Genomic DNA, 12427 nt, shown 5'->3' with positions numbered 1-12427 from the left:
TTCACTCCGATGGAGCTCAGGAAGTCTGTACTTTAACTTCGAAGTAGTCCCTGAACAGGACCACCAGAAGGCAGTCGTTCAGTTAAGGAACGACACGAGGTTTCTTCTGCACAGCCTGAGTGACTGAAGTTAATTCATTCACTCCGATGGAGCTCAGGAAGTCTGTACTTTAACTTCGAAGTAGTCCCTGAACAGGACTACCAGAAGGCAGTCGTTCAGTTAAGGAAAGACGTGAGGTTTCTTCTGCACAGCCTGAGTGACTGAAGTTAATTCATTCACTCCAGTGGAGCTCAGGAAGTCTGTACTTTAACTTCGAAGTAGTCCCTGAACAGGACCACCAGAAGGCAGTCGTTCAGTTAAGGAACGACACGAGGTTTCTTCTGCACAGCCTGAGTGACTGAAGTTAATTCATTCACTCCGATGGAGCTCAGGAAGTCTGTACTTTAACTTCCAATGGGTGGAGCCTAAGCTTTTTGACAAAATCAACTGATGCCCTCGCATTTTAAACAAATGTTCATATCTCAGGAACCATGTGGGTTATGAAAGAAGCATTAATGGCAAACACTTCAGCACAAGTTATTTTTATAGTGGTAGTATTCTTTAAGTTCTAGGTCTTAAACTGAATTTTATAAGTCACAGTAAACAGAGTAGCTATTACATTTGTAATATTTTTGTAAACTTACAATATCTCAGCAACCACTCAACTTACATAAATACTGTCAGCAGCATTTTATTCATCTAGCTGAGAGCTTTCGTATGAGGCTAAGGAGTTCTGTCTGTATTTGGTGGTTAAGATATTTAGAAAATATTTAAAATTATATCTATATAAATTAATATCACAAAATAAACAGTTAACATCTATTTACCTGAACTAGACAGAGGTCAAATATTAATGCAGTTAAGTTTACCATTGTGTAAGCTTTAAGAAATATTTTAAAACCTTATAAAAAGCATGGTTTTGGAATTATTCATGAAATATGAACAAGCAATATTTGACGTCTAGAGGTCAGTAGGAGTTAACTGCAGATGCACCTGGAGACGTTGCTTGGATGTATGAGTTAATATTGTATTAAAGATTCTTGGATGCAAATGGCAGCATTTTGCCCTAGAAGTGATTGCCATCGACAAAGTACAGTTGTGTGCACTTACATAAATGTAGATGTTCGCGTGTATTCACTGTTGCAGTCAACCATATCCGGGCAGTCCACCAGCAGGCTGCCCCCATTCGGCCCAACCAACGAAGTCCCGGGTCCTGTGCCAACCGCCACCCCCCCTCCATGACATCAAGCTGTCAGGGGTACAAAACATGTAGCCAACGCCACTTTAATCAGTTTTTCTTGCCCCAGATGTCAGATGCCCCTCAAATGGGGAACAAATATATATATCTATATATATATCTATATATCTATATCTATATATATCTATATATATATATATATATATATATATGTAATTTAGGACACACATATACTTCCAAATAAAAGCAAATGCAACAAGAAGGCTTTTGAGCATAGTAACAGAAATAAGAGGTATAAAAAGAGAAAAGTAAGGGGCTGGCAGTTTAGATTTGATTACATTTGAATACAATACACAGTGCTACAAACGCAAGGTTACAGAGTTTCTATTAAAAATATATAACCTTTCTTGGAGTGAGTTATATTACATGATCATAGGCTACTAAAACAGGGATTCCCATACATGTCAAGCAGAGCACCTCACTGGCCACTATCTAGGGAAATCTTTAGTGGATGGGTAATAGAAAGTTTACCCTGGGATCTCCAGTGGCTCTACTCAGCAGAGGCATTGAGAACTAACGGGTGGCACAGTACCAGGGCACTTTTACGGGCTAGGCTTGTAAAGGCTCCAGGGCCATTAGCCTAATACATGCCTATGAACCTGTGAATCATGTATAACTTCCATAAAGACTCAGAGGATCAGAAGTAAGGTGCGCAGGATAGAGAAAGAGACAGATTCAGCATTATACAAGTTCTGACTTCTATAAAGAATCAGAGTATCAGAAATGAGGTACATAGGGTAGAGAAAGAGAGCGATTCAGCATTATGCAAGTTCTGTAGAGTAGAAACATGGACTTAGGTTAATTATTCTAATCAGCCAGCTAAATGCACCTATATTTTGAGGGTTTTGGTGTCAACAAAGTAGAGGTGTTAGTATTATCTGAAAGTAAGTTTAGTCAGGAAGTGTGTATGGGCACAGCCATTTGTTGAAAAAGTGATCTTGATTGTTTTAAATTGTGGCAAGACCGTAAAAGAAGTAATGTTACATGGCAGTGCATTCCAAATTTTGCCTATGTAGTTTGAGAAGAGGGATTCTCCAGCTAGGTTTTTGGCTATATTTATCTTTGAGGGGTTTGTTGGTGGACCGTAGAGCTCTGGCACAGGAGTATGGCTGTAGTAATGTTTGCATGGCAGGTGTTTTCGCTGGTTGATTTTTGTGGGCCATGCTTAATTAGTTACAGCATAGTAGTTGGGGAAATTACAGCACTCAAGTCAACTGGCGGACAGTGGTGTGATCTAAAGGGTAACTTAGTGGCATACCCTGACTATTTTATTGTAACAGGATTCAGGTTTTGCTAACTCAGATTTTCTTAGTTTTGTGAATATGGGGGCTGCTTAGATGAATGTTGAGATCGGGTGGGATTGGGATATAGTAGATTTAGTATTTTTGTGAAGTAGTATTTGTTCCTGTATAGTAAGTTTACTGTGGACTTTTTTATGGTTTGAGATATGTGAATGTCAAATTTCATGTTGCAGTCTATTTCAACTCCTAGACGTTTGGTGTGAGTTGAGGAGGAGGTTATGGTTGTGTTTGTTGAAACAATGTTAAATTTGGTAGTGAGTACAATTGATTTTATGGGTTGGAATAACATGATTTTTGCTTTTTGGGGGCTCAGAATTAGATGGTAATTTTAGCTGAGTCTCTACTGCTAGGAAGGATCATTAGTGTTTGGGATTCATGTATGGTAGTAGCAGTGTAAATATTGAGAAGAGTAGGGGGTCTAATATTGAGCCTTGGGGGACTCCTAGGGTCACTGGAAGAAGGGATGATGGTGTTTGCCAACGTACTGCGTGTTGACACCCAGGTAGGTAATCCTGGAACCAGGCAAGAGTAAATTAGCATAAGTTTAATTCAGAAAGAGCACTTAGTAATTTATTATATGAGACCATATTGAAGGCTTTTGATAAGTCTAGAAAGATGGAGAATACATATTTATTGTTTCTGTGAAGGTTAACAGTGTTTGTAAATGACAGGGCAGTGGTTGTACTGTAATAAAACTGTGTAGAATATTGCTAAATAGCTTGTTAGTTTGTATGTAATCTGTGATTTGTTTGAAGTTGTACTGTAATGTGATCGGTAACTGTGTAGAATATTGCTAAATAGCTTGTTAGTTTGTATGTAATCTGTGATTTGTTTGAATGATTCTAAATAGCTTGTTAGTTTGTATGTAATCTGTGATTTGTTTGAATGATTCTAAATAGCTTGTTAGTTTGTATGTAATCTGTGATTTGTTTGAATGATTCTAAATAGCTTGTTAGTTTGTATGTAATCTGTGATTTGTTTGAATGATTCTAAATAGCTTGTTAGTTTGTATGTAATCTGTGATTTGTTTGAATGATTCTAAATAGCTTGTTAGTTTGTATGTAATCTGTGATTTGTTTGAATGATTCTAAATAGCTTGTTAGTTTGTATGTAATCTGTGATTTGTTTGAATGATTCTAAATAGCTTGTTAGTTTGTATGTAATCTGTGATTTGTTTGAATGATTCTAAATAGCTTGTTAGTTTGTATGTAATCTGTGATTTGTTTGAATGATTCTAAATAGCTTGTTAGTTTGTATGTGATCTGTGATTTGTTTGAATGATTCTAAATAGCTTGTTAGTTTGTATGTAATCTGTGATTTGTTTGAATGATTCTAAATAGCTTGTTAGTTTGTATGTGATCTGTGATTTGTTTGAATGATTCTAAATAGCTTGTTAGTTTGTATGTGATCTGTGATTTGTTTGAATGATTCTAAATAGCTTGTTAGTTTGTATGTGATCTGTGATTTGTTTGAATGATTCTAAATAGCTTGTTTGTATGTGATCTGTGATTTGTTTTTGTTTGAATGATTCTAAATAGCTTGTTTGTATGTGATCTGTGATTTGTTTAATTCTAAATAGCTTGTTAGTTTGTATGTGATCTGTGATTTGTTTGAATGATTCTAAATAGCTTGTTAGTTTGTATGTGATCTGTGATTTGTTTGAATGATTCTAAATAGCTTGTTAGTTTGTATGTAATCTGTGATTTGTTTGAATGATTCTAAATAGCTTGTTAGTTTGTATGTGATCTGTGATTTGTTTGAATGATTCTAAATAGCTTGTTAGTTTGTATGTGATCTGTGATTTGTTTGAATGATTCTAAATAGCTTGTTAGTTTGTATGTAATCTGTGATTTGTTTGAATGATTCTAAATAGCTTGTTAGTTTGTATGTGATCTGTGATTTGTTTGAATGATTCTAAATAGCTTGTTAGTTTGTATGTGATCTGTGATTTGTTTGTATGATTCTAAATAGCTTGTTAGTTTGTATGTGATCTGTGATTTGTTTGAATGATTCTAAATAGCTTGTTAGTTTGTATGTAATTTGTGATTTGTTTGAATGATTCTAAATAGCTTGTTAGTTTGTATGTGATCTGTGATTTGTTTGAATGATTCTAAATAGCTTGTTAGTTTGTATGTGATCTGTGATTTGTTTGAATGATTCTAAATAGCTTGTTAGTTTGTATGTAATCTGTGATTTGTTTGAATGATTCTAAATAGCTTGTTAGTTTGTATGTGATCTGTGATTTGTTTGAATGATTCTAAATAGCTTGTTAGTTTGTATGTGATCTGTGATTTGTTTGAATGATTCTCTCTAGTGTCTTAGACAATGGAGAGGAGATTTCGATAGGACAGTAATTAGTTCAGTTTATGTACCCCCTTTATGAAGTCTGATGAGGTGGGAAGCTTTCCAGATGGGTGTTCTGCTATGGATCTCTTAATAAGAATGGATACTGGATAGGCAATTCCTTCAGCTGTTAGTTTTAAAAATTCAGCTGGTAAATTGTCTGCAGCTAGAGTAGTGGAGCTTTAGTTTCTTAAGCAGTTTTTTATTTTTTCGGTTGCTGCAGGTTGCAGAGAGAAGGTGGTATTATTTTTACTTGGCATAGGAGTAGTAGTGGGAGTGTGGGTCTGACTATTGGAAAGAGCTAAAATTGTTTCAGTAAAGTATTTCTTGAAATTGGTGGCAATGTTGTCTTTCAGTAGTAGTGGTAGTTGAGTGTCCTGACTTCATCTGGTAGGAGTGTATTGTTTATTGCTGACCAGAATTTTTGTGGGTTATTCCAGTGCCTGGTTGGGATATCAGAGTAGTAGTTTGTCTTGTATTATTTGATTTACCGCTCTGCTTTGTTTCTAAACTCCTGGCAAGTTTGTAATGCAGTTTGGGATTTAGTTTTGTACCAACTGTCCGGCCTTGTCTCTTGCCTTTAGTAGACCTAGTTTTTGTTTAGCCATGGAGCAAAGTTTGATTTAACACATAGTCCTGGGGGGAGCCTGTGTGTTTAGGATGGCCAGGAAGGTAATCTTAAAATGTATGGCTTCTTCTAAGGGTAGTAGTTTGAAGTGTCTAATTACAATGTTTAAAGGTATTTGAGGGTGTTGGGGTTAAGGTGTTTTTCCTATTTGTTGGTATCTAGTTTGTTTGATAGGGTTAGTTTATTGCCTAAGTAAATAGGACGAGAAATGGTCACTGAGGCTGTCAGGCAGACAACCAGAGTGTAAGGATAAGACTGGTTTAAGATCTGTTCGAGGGTGGAGTGTCTGGATGATTTGTTAATCCTAGTGTTTGTGCGAGTTGGGTGAACCCATGGAGATTGATGTAGTTGTTGGAATTTTGTTAGTTGGTTTGACCAGTCAGTATTAAAATCTGCCCATAACTTGTTTCCTGTTCCAATGTTTTTGTTGTCCATCAGTATATTTTCTAATGTATGGATGTTATTCCATGGTGGGATGTAGGTTACTATGATGATTGTTTCCCGGGGTTAATGTTAAGTTTGGTAAATATTTTTTCATTGTCAAATTTGGTGGTGTTATGCTGCATGTTTCTAGGGACAGATTTTTTTTATAGAGTAGTGCCATGCCTCCGCCTCTCTTGCTGTCCTATCTAGATGTATGATATTGTAACCTGGTGGAAATATCTCATTATTGGAAATGTTTGGTTTTAGCCAAGTTTTGCTGAGGAGTACGATGTTGGGTGAGTATAGAATGGCATGTAGCTCATGGATTTTGTTGACACTTCTAATATTAATATATAATAGTAATATGTCAGATTTGTTTCTAGGGGGAGTGGTTGTTGACTGAAAATTGTTGATATTTTGGGAAGTCAAGTTGTTTAGATTGGGGTTTAGGTGTATGTTCCCACTACAAGTAAGTTTGGATATTGTATTTATTAACTAGAGTTTTTAAGTTTTTGACTATGTGTTTATATTTCTGAGAAATTCAAGGGATATTTGGGTGAGGGAGTATGGAGTAGTGTGTCGGACGAAAGGCTGTAATGTTATTGCTAGAGCAGGATATGGAAATGTTGGTAGGTTTTAGTTTTTGTGGTAGACTTAAGATGTGTAGAGGGATGGCTTAGGTTCATCTGTTTGGTTGTGATATGAGGAGATATCTGTGGCGAGTATTAGAGTGAATGTATGCATGTGTGTTGGCTCCAGTATTGTAGTGGAGGTCAGCTGGTGGCAGCTTTATTTGGGTGGGTGGAGTTTTGCAGTTGCATTGTAGTGAAATAGTTTTGATTTAATCTAGTTATGATTGTTTGTGTCTGTAGTTGTAGTGGGGGTGGAATGCTTAGTTTAGTAGTGTAGTTGTATAAGGAGGAAGTTGTGTGAGGAGGGCTTTTTGATTGGATGTTTAGGAGTATGGGAGTGGCTAGTTTAATAAATGTAGAGAATGTGGGGTGGGTGGGAATGGGGGTAGTGAAGTAGAAGCATAGCAAAGATGAAACAGAACAGTGTGCAAGCTCAAAAGAAAACAAAACAATATACTGAGCAGGTTAGTGCAGGCTCTTGGGTCTGTAGCAGTATATATTTAGTTACCAAACTGACTATCTTATACAGTACAAGTGTTTGTTTACGTTACAGCTACAAGTCTCTCTCTCTGATTTTAGTTATGGAGATTGCTTGAGAGGACTATTACAAAAGAAAGGTGGGGAGGACCAGCTAGATTAAATTATTCATGGGTCTGGTGATGTACGAGCGTGTTTGGTTGAAAACAATATGATGTATTTCTGTTAAAAAGGCTCAACATACAAGTTTTACTGGTTGTAGTGTTTAGACTGCACTGTTGATCAGTGTTGTGCATCTTGCTTCAGTTGGTTAGTTATTGAATCAAGGTACTTAAGATGTGATGTTCTGATAAAATATTTTGATGAGGTGATAAAACTGCAACAATTAGAGGTTGAAATGAAGAAAATGCTGACTTACTATGAGAATCAAGAAGATATTTTTCAAAAATAAATATAATTAAGAGGACAGAGCATGCAAGGAAAACCTGAGATTTCTGCTGTACCAGAGAATCTGGAAGGAACAGACTATTAATTTTATGAAAGCACAAATGAGCAACTGGACTGGTACTCCACAGCAGTTGTTAATTAAAAGAGGGCATAGTGTTTATGCTCAAAACCTGGCTGTAAGAAAGCATCCTAGACCTTTAGTAGTAAAGGTGCAATTCTACCAGCAGGAGTTAATTCTGACAAGACTGTGGCATAAGGACAAAGTACTAAAGGTGGGAGAGTGTTAGTGGAAAATGATTACTTACTATATACCAGACAGGAGTACATTTAGTCATGAGATTCAAACTGCTGGACCCAGCTGTCTTCAACATATTCTTTTCTGGGGGACAGAATCAATTTGTATGCAGTATATGCTAAGGAGGAAATACAAATCTTTGTCCAAGGCAATAAACAGGAGGATATTCTGCTTCTTGTTCTTCTGGTAATAGACCACAGACTGTGTCATTGAAACATTTTCCAAGGTTTCAATGGAAAATCTGTGAGAGAAGGAAAACACAGGAGTTGACTAGAAGAATCAAGAGTACATTGGAAATGAAGCAGACAGGATTTGGAAGATGGAGATGAACAGGAATACAGCCAGTAACTTGGAAATTGACAAATAATGGGATTATAAAGCAATATTTGTGAACCATTACAGAACAAGCAAATCTGGAAATATTGGACTTTTTTGAGTTTGTTAAACTTGTAGGGGAATTTTAAAGCATATGCCCTACTTCATGTGATTAATGTTTGGAAAAATGTTTAACTTTCTCCTCCCCTCATCCCCTCTCAATTGTAAGTAAACATTTTTTTCTTTTTATAGTGCATGATTTTTGTTTGCATGCTGTAATTATTTCTCAATTATACTAATGTAAACAGATGCTGCTGTTTTTTTTACCCCTTCCTTCTTGTTCAGTTATAAGAAATGTAGGCACTGCAATGTAAAAAAAAAAAACATCTAGTCAAAAGAGCATGACATAAGAAAATTTGATTTACTTTTTCACTCTTGCATAGAGGAATGATTGGATTAAGGCCCTTAATTTGATATAGTAACAAGTTTTAAGGGAAAGCAAGTAAATGAAAATATTGAATATTATAAAAGTTTTTTTTAGCAAATTAATATATGTTTAGTAGCAACCCTGTTTCTGGTCCTCTTGTCTCCATGGAGACAATCTGATAAAAAGCAATGACTAGGATGTAATGTTTTCTGAATGCCCTCAATTGTTTTCCCAGCTGGGAGAGCGATGAAGATAAGACAAAACCAGATTGCATTAGAACAGGCTGTACTGTGTGTCTTGGCTTGGATAACCTTTCTTTTAGGTTAACTCAAATTTGTGAGTGTGGCTGTACACTTGTTCCTACTAGAGGGGCAAAAACCTTCAATATTTGAAGATCTATATAGTTCTGTGTGTTAGTAATAAGATAATATGTTTAGGGGAGGATTGGAGGTGTGTTTTTGTTTGAGGGCTTTCAGTAAACAAAGTTTTGTAAAATGACATAGGTTCAAATGAGTATGACAAATGGCTGGGTTAACCCAGCCAACAGTGTATGCATGTCGCACAAAAGCTGAAACTAGATATTTAACAAAAAAGCCATTGCACATAAAAGGTGGGAATAATAACTTTTTAACACACTGATGCTTTCTGTAATGTCTTTAAATGTTAATGGTCCCACAGGTAAATAAAAAAAAGAAAGAGTAGTGATCTATATTAAAAAATGTAAAGTGCAAATAGCTGTGCTGCAGGAGACACACGTGGAAAGAAATGAACTTTTGAATTTGATAAAGAAAGGTTTCCAGGATGGTTACTCAGTGGAGTACTTGTGACGGTAGGAAAGAGGACTAATAATTGCAAGAGGAGCACCAGTAGTGATAAAAGATAAAAAAGAAAAAAAGAAAAAGATGGTAGAGTTGTAGTGCTAAATGACTACTGGCAAGGTAGGAGGGTTACACTAACATGTATTTATATTCCGACGAAAGCTGCTATAATGGAGTTTAAGAAAACTCTGAGAGAAATAATTGGCTTTTAGCTGATTTGTAGCTTTGAAGATGTGTCGGGAGGCAGGAAATTTTAACAAAGGAGGATAGAATTTTGAAGAAATTTATGAAAATGTTTGCTATGGAAGGTGTATTCAGTACTAGGAGTTTGGGGTGAATTTACATTTTATTCCCCAAGATACAAAAAGTGGACTAGTGTAGACAGAATTTACATTTCAAAGGAACATGTGTAGTAATTGAATGTCTTCATATGTACCCAATAACTATTTCAGATCATGTGCCAATGATAACTAAAATCAAATCCCAGGGTAATGAAATATCTGTTGAAAAGAGAGGAATTTAAGGAATGGATAGTGGATATTATTCAGAAGCTGTTAGAAAAGATAGAATTGTTTTCTGAAAATGTAGCTAGTCAGTGGGATAAAATTAAAAATAGGGTTGAAATGAAAGGAAAATGTACTGGTTAAGAAGTAACTAGAATTATTTAAAGGGACTTGCAGATGTTAGCATTGCAGAATAGGGGAGTCTTGCATGACAAAGAGAAGCAACTGCAGAATGCTAAACAAAAAAATGAGACCTCTCCAAATTACCACCTGATTGCAATTCTTTTTACCCCTATCAAAGATTCTGGAAAATGCATTTACTACCAACTCCTCTGTCACTTAATCTCCAACAACCTACTCTCTAAAACTCAGCACGGATTTCATCCAGGCCATAGCACTACCACTGCCCTAATTAACTTCACCAATACCATAAACCCATACAGAAACCAAGGGGAAACATGTCTCCACCTTCCTAGACCTATCCAAAGCATTAGATATGGTTTCCCTTAATAAACTCCTATCTTCTCTCTCTGAACTCAAACTTGATAACTTTGCCATACAGTGCTTCAGTAGCTGCCTAGACAACCACTCTCATCTGTCAAATGGCTCAACTCCCTGTTCCCTCCTCTCCCAGTCAAATGTGGCGCACCTCAGGGCTCAGTACTTGGCCCCCTTCTCTTCATTATCTTTACAAACCAACTCCACTTAGCAACCTCAAAAGCCGATATAGTTCAGTATACGGATGATACCACCCTTATTGGCTCTGCATCCAGCATCCATCTCCTACAAGTCTTAGCCCAAGAATCCTTCTTGGAAATAGAAAACAGGCTAAACAATTTTCTGCTAAAATACTGAACCCTAAGAAAACACAACTAATGCTATTCCACCAAATAATGACACCACCTTCTCTTTTCTCTCTGCCAAGAAAACCCTCATAACTCCTGTTTGTGACGCCAAACTACTAGGTCTTACAATTGACCACCAACTAAAGTACAATAAACACATATCCTAAACCATCTCCAAAGTCCCCAAAAAGCTAGGATGCCTCTATCTTAGCAACAAGTTCTTAACATCTGAAACCAGAGTTCTTCTCTTACCAGCCCTACTCTCTGCATCCCCAGTACTAACAAATCTAAATAAAACAGACCTGAACAAACTTTCAGCTTGCTACAACAAAATAGCTAGGTTTGCAACCAGCACTAAATCATGCTGTCTTGCTTCACTTCCACCAGCTCACCTTAGCCCTTCAAATACTCCATCACCCTGATAAAACCCTGCCCTAACAGCCCTCCTAAACTTCTGTAGCACCAACAGGGAACTATGCTCCAGTAATAAAGCTCTAATTGAAGTCATTCCATGTAAAAACAGCTCAGGGAAATCTCTATTCCCCTATGAAGTTGCTAAAGCATGGAAAACCGTATCCCCAGACCTCAGGCTACAAAACCACACTACCACATTTAAAAAAGCTCCTCAAATTACACCTTTATGAAAACCATGTATGTAACTGTAATGACCCTTCCTGAACCCACCTCATCCAGCCTATACTTCATGGCTGACCCTCACTGATTATAATCTACCTAGGCAGATTTGTAGATAGTGCAAATAGCTAGTACGTTTTTATTTCTGTGAAGTCAACTGGATATACAAAATGTACTGTGATTGTGTTCTTTACAACCTTGTCATTTGCTCAACTGTTGATCTTACTTGAGGATGTTTTCTTAACTCTTGTTAATTACTGTTACCCTTACTCAAGGATGTTTTCTTAACTCTTGTTAATTACTGTTACCCTTACTCAAGGATGTTTTCTTAACTCTTGTTAATTACTGTTACCCTTACTCAAGGATGTTTTCTTAACTCTTGTTAATTACTGTTACCCTTACTCGAGGATGTTTTCTTAACTCTTGTTAATTACTGTTACCCTTACTCGAGGATGTTTTCTTAACTCTTGCTAATTACTGTTACCCTTACTCAAGGATGTTTTCTTAACTCTTGTTAATTACTGTTACCCTTACTCGAGGACGTTTTCTTAACTCTTGCTAATTACTGTTACCCTTACTCGAGGACGTTTTCTTAACTCTTGTTAATTACTGTTACCCTTACTCGAGGACGTTTTCTTAACTCTTGCTAATTACTGTTACCCTTACTCGAGGATGTTTTCTTAACTCTTGTTAATTACTGTTACCCTTACTCAAGGATGTTTTCTTAACTCTTGTTAATTACTGTTACCCTTACTCAAGGATGTTTTCTTAACTCTTGTTAATTACTGTTACCCTTACTCGAGGATGTTTTCTTAACTCTTGTTAATTACTGTTACCCTTACTCAAGGATGTTTTCTTAACTCTTGTTAATTACTGTTACCCTTACTCGAGGATGTTTTCTTAACTCTTGTTAATTACTGTTACCCTTACTCAAGGATGTTTTCTTAACTCTTGTTAATTACTGTTACCCTTACTCAAGGATGTTTTCTTAACTTTTGTTAATTACTGTTACCCTTACTCAAGGATGTTTTCTTAACTCTTGT

The 12427-nt window shown here is 36.4% G+C and overlaps 1 protein-coding gene across 1 annotated transcript in view; it reads left to right on the top strand.

Moving 5' to 3' along the window:
• LOC122795046 (RING finger protein 145-like) overlaps positions 1-12427 on the top strand; it is a 689797-nt gene that overhangs the window by 141342 nt on the left and 536028 nt on the right. The window lies entirely within an intron of this gene.

This window comes from Protopterus annectens, chromosome 2.part1 (assembly GCF_019279795.1).
Source record: "Protopterus annectens isolate FY-2018-M chromosome 2.part1, PAN1.0, whole genome shotgun sequence".
NCBI lineage: Eukaryota > Metazoa > Chordata > Ceratodontiformes > Protopteridae > Protopterus > Protopterus annectens.
The sequence above is the reverse complement of the archived record's forward strand: the minus strand, read 5'-3'. Positions and strand labels throughout refer to the sequence as shown.